Source organism: Phocoena sinus, chromosome 6 (genome assembly GCF_008692025.1).
Source record: "Phocoena sinus isolate mPhoSin1 chromosome 6, mPhoSin1.pri, whole genome shotgun sequence".
In the NCBI taxonomy this organism is placed as follows: Eukaryota; Metazoa; Chordata; class Mammalia; order Artiodactyla; family Phocoenidae; genus Phocoena; species Phocoena sinus.
Window position 1 is genome coordinate 27,569,301 of NC_045768.1, and position 8,993 is coordinate 27,578,293.

The 8,993-nt window shown below is 41.0% G+C and overlaps 1 protein-coding gene across 8 annotated transcripts in view; it reads right to left on the reverse strand.

The window, feature by feature from the left end:
- FKTN (fukutin) overlaps positions 1–7,657 on the reverse strand; it is a 102,027-nt gene extending 94,370 nt beyond the window's left edge. For 4 of the 8 annotated variants that reach the window (XM_032635490.1, XM_032635494.1, XM_032635487.1 and 1 more), the window contains exon 1: positions 7,608–7,634. The gene's annotated coding sequence lies outside the window, so the exon portion shown is untranslated. Of the gene's footprint in view, positions 1–5,274 lie in introns of all 8 variants that reach the window. The other 4 variants (XM_032635488.1, XM_032635492.1, XM_032635491.1 and 1 more) reach the window with 4 other exon arrangements.
- Positions 7,658–8,993: the final 1,336 nt, after the last annotated feature.

Genomic DNA, 8,993 nt, shown 5'->3' on the forward strand with positions numbered 1-8,993 from the left:
ATCCATTTCCAGAGAACCAGTTCTACACCTCTTTTCATCACTCCTCTCAAGTGACCCTTCTTTTATGAAATCTTTCATGCTCTTCAAAGTCAGAAGTGAACTCTCCTAGCTCTAAATTCCTAGTCTTACCTTCTTGAAGGGAATAAATATTTACTGTCTACCTTAACAGGCAGAGATGCCAATAAAGTGCTAAGCTGGAGAGAAAATGATACAGCTCCCTATCTTCTAAGATGTTAGAGATGAGTAGGTAAGAGTTTTCAAAAGAAGAATGGTGATGGTAATGGTGGTAGAGGGTATGATGTGCTAAAGAACAGCATGGGAAGTTTTTTCCAAAATCACAAGCACAATCCTTACCACCCTCACATCTATTAAGAACCACTGTTCTAAATTGTGATAGACTCTATCAGAGATAAATATAGAGACAATTTCAAGTGTAATGGTCATGGAGTAAATACAGGTTACTATGGAGCACAGGGAGAGGAAACTAACCCTAAGGCTTTTACTACTTTCTATTTTGAATTATAGCTATTAGAATGCATGAATCATCTCCCCTACCAGCCTAAAAGTGGTTGAATTATTATCAAGAAATAAGTGTGCTGTATACTCAAAGACACTGCACAATGCTCAAGAGAACACAAAACTATTTAAAAGAAGTTTTTATTTTAAAAAGTTTTCTGTCCTACAGAAACTTTCATAATAAAACAGAATATGAAATACGAAAAAGTGATTTTTTTAGAGCTTAAAGCCTATACTTGGTTCCAACTCCTGAACAATAAACATTTAAAAATAACATATGGAGAAATACAGCATAGAACCAAATTAAAAACATTATTTGTGTATACATTTCTCTTTACATGTGACATTTTAGCTATCATAATAAAAATGCTAGAGAAGACAAGTAATGTATTTTCTTACATATACTTAGGTAAAGCTTCCTAAAGAAAATAGTAATAATGGCAAAGAAGAAAGAGTACCGCAGAGATGTAAATTTAAATGAGGGGGCGGGGAGATGTAACGGGGACTCTAAGGGGAGTTACCAGGTTTAAGTACCCAAGTATCTTCAAGTTCTAATGCAAATATGAGAAGGTTAATATAAGTATGGTATATTACAGCACAGAATTAGTCTTAGATGACTTGGAAACAGGCTCTAACTAGTGCATGAACTAGAATCTGGCAATGAAGAAGACAGGAATGGTCAGATCTGCTTCCCAGCTGAACCTTTAACGGGTTGTGGGTGTCTGAGCTATCAATCCTCTCAGTCTTTTGAGCCTGGGGTAGCTAGAGTCCAAGACTGTCACCTGCAGCCAAGAACAAACACATTCTTTTACCCTTTCTTTTGCCCTTTATTATCAATTTTGCTTTGTGTCAAGGCATGAGAAAGGTTGGAAAAAACCAGTGGTAGATAAAAGCCATATACAAATTTGAAGGAAAAATATACAGGATGGGAAGTTCAAGATAGCTCTCAGGCTCTTGCTACAGCCAAGAGCAGTATTTCATATTCTTTCAGCTTCCCATTTCCCTTTCACATTATCATTTGTTCTTTGATGATAAAGGCACAAAAAACTTTGGCACCTGGCTTAACCTGACATCCCCTCTCCAACTACTTTTTTGAGAATCATCTTGGTAGGGATCTGTCTGAAAGAATGTCAAACGGCCTTACTTTCTTATCCCAATTCTCCCCACTACTGCCTTCTGGATCACCTCTCGATATCAGAGGCCCTTGGACAAGAAATAATCAGCCCTGACACCGAACTTAGGCTCATAAGATGATGTGTGCTAGCCTGGTCCCCTCAATGCTGCTAGATCCAATTTATTCAGGAACACTGGGGAGTGAGAGGAAGGTATAGGTGGTATGAATCAGACAGAACTGAGATTCAAATATGCCCTGCACTGCAAAATAAAACAGGAGGCTAAACTACAGAGAAGAAGGAGGGTAGTCTAAATAGGCAAAGGCATGTTTTGAGATAAGGCAGCAGACTGGAAAGCATAAAGAGAAAATGCTTCTGAAGAGGTATTCAGAGTTAAGATGAAAAAAAAATCAACATTTTCAGCTGCTCTAAGCCAAAAAAAACAGCCCAGTAGCAACAGATGCTATCCATCTTCCTTAAATACTGCTGCTCCTTTTCCTTTCCTTTCATTGCTAAATTTGCAAAAGAGCATCAGTAGCCTGGAAGCAAAGGTTAGACTGTAAGGGTTTAAAAAGTCTCTTTATCTGCTTACCACTCACTCACTTCTTAACCCTTTGCAATGTAACCTCTCTCAATACGCTGACACTTGAAGATTAAAAAATTAATCTCTCCATTTGATACTCCAGAAAAATCATAAATATATAGTGACTCCTTTTGAAATGGCTATGGAGTACTGAGTTTTTAGAGAGTGTCTGAAATGAAAGACCTAGATAAGAAAGAAAGTGAAGATAGGAAGGGACTGATACTACAGGGGCAAAGTGAAAGGGTGAAGGAAGTGGCATTGCCTAATATACCTACTATTCTGTGTTTGATATGAAATCTGGATGGATGTTCTCTTTATATTCTCTTGCTCCTAATCACTTTATTAGATATACCTCCCATATCTACTGGCTACTTACTACTTATAAATATTTCACCAGACTGTTGGTGATGTCCTCTTGAACATTCCACCAGCACCTAAAACAAATCACTGTCCACCTTCAAACCAGATTTCTTTCATGACTTGCCCCTCTATTCTGTTAATGGTATCCCTAAATATTTATGTTCAAAACAAAAGTTTTTGTGGTTCTAATTCCACATCTGAGTCACCAAACTTACATTCTTCTTAGTGCCTCTACAAGCTGTTATTTCTTTCCCATTTCCAGTATAGTTAGCCTAATTTAAAGGCTTATTAACTCTGCCTAAATAGAAAGCCTCCTACATGAGTACAGATAGTCTCTAACTTACGATGGTTTGACTTATGGTTTTTGACTTTACAACGGTGCAAAAGTGACAAGCATTCAGTAGAAACCGCACTTGAATTTTGATCTTTTCCTGGGCTAGCAATAAATGCCACATAACCCCTCACGATGCTGGGCAGTGGCAGTGAGGCACAGCTCCCAGCCAACCACGTGATCACAAGAGGAAACAACTGGCCCTTATAACCATTCCTCTTTTAATTTGCAGTATTCAATAAATTATATGAGATATTCAATACTTTATTATAAAGTAGGCTTTGTGTTAGATGACTTTGCCTACCTGTAGGCTAATGTAAGTGTCCTGAAGACGTTTAAGGTAAGCTAGGCTAAACTCTAATGATGTTTGGTAGGTTAGGTGTATCAACAGCATTTTCAACTTACGATGGGTTTATCAAATTGAGGAAGATCTGTACTCTACCACCAGGCTTTCCTCAAAATACCCATCTTAGGGACCAAAGTCCAGTCATTTCTATAGTACCACTTTGTGTCACTTTCCCCCGCTTTCAGCACTTCTATGGCTTATTTAGTACTAATCCCCTAAATGAACCCATCAACATAGTGCTTGCTCACCTCGGTGCATTTGTCTATGCTATTCCTTCTCTCTACAGTGCTTTCTCCCCCACATTCTGCCCCCTCACTGTCTTTTGAGTAGTTCAGAGCATAGGCTCCGAAGACAGACTGCTATGTTCAAACCCTGCTCTGCCACTTGCAGCCTATATGTACGTCCTTAGGCAGGTTACTTAATCTTTCTATGCCCCATCTTTAAAGTGGATCTATAAATTGTACTTGACTCACAGGGCTGTTCTGACAGACTAATACATGTAAAGCACCGAACAGTACCTAGAACATGATAACTATACAATAAATGCCAGCAATAATTAATAACTGTCACCTTAAAAGCCTACTAGTAATTCCCTCTGCTCTCAGACAACTAAAGTCTCCCTCTTTTATATCCACACAGCATTGTCTATGTGTACTATTTTTGCAGTCAGTCTTAACTAGTTATAGTTCCTTGAGACAGGAGGCTATCATATGTTTCCATATTCCCCAGTATTCCATATTCTGTAGTCTTCCACAGTAGAAGTCAAGCACAGACATAGATTTTAAAAGATTTACGATGGACCTCTGTTGCCCCAAGAGCTCTGTGTGCCCAGAAGAGTATACAAAAGTATTTGAGGTAAGTGGTGAACGCGAGCAACTGCAGGTGAAGAGTGACAGCCAGAGTTTATGTCACACAGGTCAGTTTGGTTTGTTCCCTCATTCATTCATTTTTCCATTAAGTTCACAAATATCACTGAGCCCTATGTACATCCTACAGACACCAGTCAATCTGCTAGCTGTTCCCTGTCACAAGACTCTACAGTAGAAACAACAGATTATGTTTATTTCAAAGGCAGCAGAAAGTTGAGGAACCAAGGATTTCTTTTGACCTAAACATTATTTACATACATTATTTCATGGGTCATTTAAGAGCTACCTTAGTAGCATACACACCAGTGTAAAAACAGTGGCTGTCTTTGGGTTGGAAGGACTGTAGGTGCTTTTCTTTTTCCTTTTTATTTATCCAATGTGAATATCGATTGATTTTGTAATGAGAAAAAAAAAGTACTAAGTTTCAAAAAAACTTTAAAAAAATTCCCTCATTCTGTGGCTCAATTAACAAATCCTACAGCCCACACACATTATAAGCTTTAATTATCTTACTATCTTCCAATTTTTGGAGTAACAGAATAGTGTTAAACCAAGCTATTTTTAACTGAGTAAAGTCTTCCCCTCAAGAATGCAAGTACTTAACTGCTTGGTTGAGGATATCTGGGTGTTGATCTTAGTAAAACTATAAAGCTAATCAAACACACAGAATCAAACATAGGGCTCAGCAAGCATCAAGTACTTAGCACAAAATATAAAGTGTGAATATATGTACATACATTAAATCTGGATGGATGTTCACCAATATATCAATAATGGTCATCTCGGGGCTTCCCTGGTGGCGCAGTGGTTGAGAGTCCGCCTGCCGATGCAGGGGACACGCTTTCGTGCCCCAGTCCGGGAAGATCCCACATGCCGCAGAGCGGCTGGGCCTGTGAGCCATGGCCGCTGAGCCTGCGCGTCTGGAGCCTGTGCTCCGCAACGGGAGAGGCCACAATAGTGAGAAGCCCGCGTACCGCAAAAAAATAAAAATAAAATAATGGTCATCTCTAGGTGTGGGGATTGGCATGATTTTCACATTGTTCTTTATGCTTTTTTTATATTGTCCCAAAATTTTTATAATGAGCATATATTATTTTCATAAAAACAATAAAATTATTAATAAAAACAGCTGATAAGCAGTAGTAGTGGCTTAATACCTGCTAGACAGGATCTAGATCTTTGCTACTTAAAAGTATGGTCCTCAGACGAGCAACATCAGCATCATGTTGGAGCGTGTCAAAATGCAGAATTTTCAGGCCATACTGCAGACCTACTGATTCAGAATCTACATTTTAAGATCCTCAGGTGATTCATATTTGCATTAAAATTTGAAAAGCACTGATTTGGACACTACAGCCTTTACATGCAGGGACGATAGGAACAATATCTGCCTTCTTCATTGTACATCCCTAGCACACAGCAGTGCCTGAAACACACAAGTATTTGTTGAATAAATAAGCATGTAAATGATATTACTTCTGAATAGACGATCAGAACGTGGAGACTGTATCTGTTTGAATTATTTTCTGCTAGAGTTCCCAAAAATGATTGCTTAATATTAATATTTACTGTAAATACTGTTAAATTATTTTAATAAAAATGCTGGCCCCCAAAATGTAATCCTTTTTGAAAAGGAGTCCTAGCTCATAGCCCTGAGATCTACATGTCTCCTTCAATCATTTCTCTAGTCTCCTATCTATGCACACACCCTATAGTTACTCTTTACAATCTCTCCCTCAAAGCAAACTCATTTTCAAGATTTTAAATACCACCTCTGAGAGAAAACTTACCACTTAAGTTTCAGTCTATAAACCCCATCAGTCTATATAACCAACTCTATTTCCTACACCTCAAAGTTAACAGTTTTATTCTCCATCTACTATCTCCCTGCCCCCTTCAAAGAGAATAGTTCTCCATCCTCACAGACTCCTGTTTTACAGGTTTTAGAGAAGAGAGACCACCTAATCCAAGAACATCATTTTACAGAGGAGAATAGGATCTGGAAGAAATAAATGACAGCCCAAGAGGCTAGTTATTGGCAACGCAAAGCTACAATCTGCATCACCTTACTCCCAATACATTATCACATGCTAAAATTCTGATAGAATTCTCATTTTTATCAACAGAAGTTAAATTCACTTTTGAGAAACACAGGTTCAAAATAACAATCGCCTAGATCCAAGAAATCAAGTACTGTATATTGTTGACATTTCTCTCATTCCTTTTCTCTTCCTTTTCAGAATGTACTGCATTTTCTTTCCACTTGGGGTTCCTTCAATCTCTAGTGCCATACTTCCCAAATCCTCCATCCTCTCAAAGCCTACCTCCGCAAATATACTCTAAAATGCCTATTCTTGTCTTCTGTATCTTTATCTATGGTGCTCAGCAGAGATAGCTCCTGATGACTCAAACCCTATCCATCCTCAAAGTACAGCTCAATCCCAGCCTTTTTTACTTTTCCCAATTCCTAATGCACTGCTCCATCACTCACTTTCATATTTGTTCATAGGCTGATGTTTATTCTTTTGAAACCTGCTATCTTCAAAAGTAGAAAGAACCTGTTGTTATCTAGGTCCTCCGTTTACATCTGAGAAAACTGAGGCCCAGAGAGAAGCGACTTCTCTCGTTACTTGAGAAATTGGTGATGGTGATGAAATCTTAACTCAGTTCCCCACATTCCTATCCAAAGCTTCGGTCATCTCTCTCTCTCATATGAAACTTCATTTAGCATGGCTAGCTGTGTCCACTCCATTATTAGGCACACAAAAGGGACGCTTCAGTAAATACTCCTCCAACTGAACTGAAAGCTGAACCCAGGGGGAAAGCATAAAAGAAAGGGATGGTTAATTAAATTACCCTCACTCTAGAAAACTGCTGTAGCTCCCCCACTACCCAAGGAAGCACTCCACACTCCCTCATGGGGCATCAAGGTTCGTCCCAGTTGAGACCCAACGGTAGCTCCCGCCACATTTCTGGCCCTCTCGTCTCCGCACCCATTCCTCCAGCCATTACCCTAACACGCAGTGCTGCCCAAACCTGGTAGTCCCTTTCATGCTTCTGCACCTTTGCACACACGGGCCCCACAGCCTGCAATGCTCTCCTCCCTCCCGACGACCCCTGCCCCCGAGATCCTCTTGCAAATCCTGAGACAGCTCTCAGGACCCTACTCAAACGTCACTACCCCAGCCGGGTCCTACAAGGGTCTCGATCGGCCTCCAACACCGGACCTGTCCCAGGATGAGGATTTTACTTGCTGACAAGCCCAAGAGCGTGGGAGGGACGCCGAAGCGCACATCCACCCCGAGGTGCTCGTGGACTGCCTCACTGAGTATCCCCCGCCCGGAGCGCGCTCGACCTATGGCCTGCCTGGGCCGAGGCAAGTGCCCATTAGGCTGGAGGGATGCCCAGTAACGGTACCCGAGCCACCGGCGACACCCGCCCGAGGTGCCCACCCAACCCCGGAGGCCAAGCCGCGCCTCTCACACCTTACCTCCGCCAACACCAGCGGCAACGCCGCTTTACGGCACTCACAGCAACCGCTGCAAAAGGGGCCGTCAAGCGCGGAGCCTTTACGTACCGGTTGGTCGGTGTCGCAGCCGTTAGCCCTGGCCTTCGCCTGGTATGCTACCAACGCTGCTTCCTCACCGAAGTTTACGGAGCCCGGTGATTTCCTGGCTTTGGGGATTTAGACACGTAGCCAAAGCTCTTTTTATCTGTTGCCTAGGTAACAACTACAGCAGGGCACTGAGGCGATCTGAGATTTTAGGAATTGCTCCTAGAATTGGAGAGGCACCAGCTGAGCTGTGTTTCCCAAAGTGTGTGAGTTTGCCAGATAAAATATAGGATGCCAGTTAAATATGAATTTCAGATAAACAACGAATAATTTTTGAGTGTGCTTTGCAGAGGGATTCAGAATAACTCCCTGAACTCTGGTTTGGGTACCATCGGGTGAGATGGGAGATAGATTGGGAAACAGTAGCCGAGTTAATATTGCTCTTGAGGTTGAGGTGTCTGTGGGACGTGCAAGCTCCCGCGGACTGTTTTTTTTTTTTTTTTTTTTTTTTGCGGTATGCGGGCCTCTCACTGTTGGGGCCTCTCCCGTTGCGGGGCACAGGCTCCGGACGCGCAGGCTCAGCGGCCATAGCTCGTGGGCCTAGCCGCTCCGCGGCATGTGGGATCTTCCCGGACCGGGGCACGAACCCATGTCCCCTGCATCGGCAGGCGGGCTCTCAACCACTGCGCCACCAGGGAAGCCCCCCGCGGACTGTTTTAAGGACTAGAAATATACACATTCAATTCCGGACCTGGTGGTTTAACTTTGTAATCCAAAGAATTATTGTTAAGGATCACAGATGAATCAATTTTGACATAATCTTGAAAACTATAAAGCACTAAACAAATTACTGTAATTTGAAGTTCTTTCTACAAAAATTACTATTACCAGCCCATGGTGAAAACTGATAATACTCCCCTCATATATTTGAGTTGTTTTCTAAACTTTTTTTTTTTTTGCATTTTGAAATCATTTTATCATAATAGTAGAGAATGCTGGTATACATAACATACATTTATTGTAGTAGTATATATGTTGTATATACATTTTCTTACACCCTGAATTATTTTTAGTGGGCTAACTTGGTTTCCAACTTGCATGATATATACATTTTTGTGCCCTCTAGCACAACGCCACGTACCATTATGTATGTTCAATAAAGCACATGGAATCTAAACTGTTTTTTTGAAAAGTATAAAATGAAAAGTCCTTTTCCTTCTCATTTCCCAGGGATTATGATCCTTATCAGTTTCTTGTTTTTCCTTCCAGAAGTTTTCTGTGTACATACAAGTTTATGCTGTATGTAACCAGATGAGGCCAGTA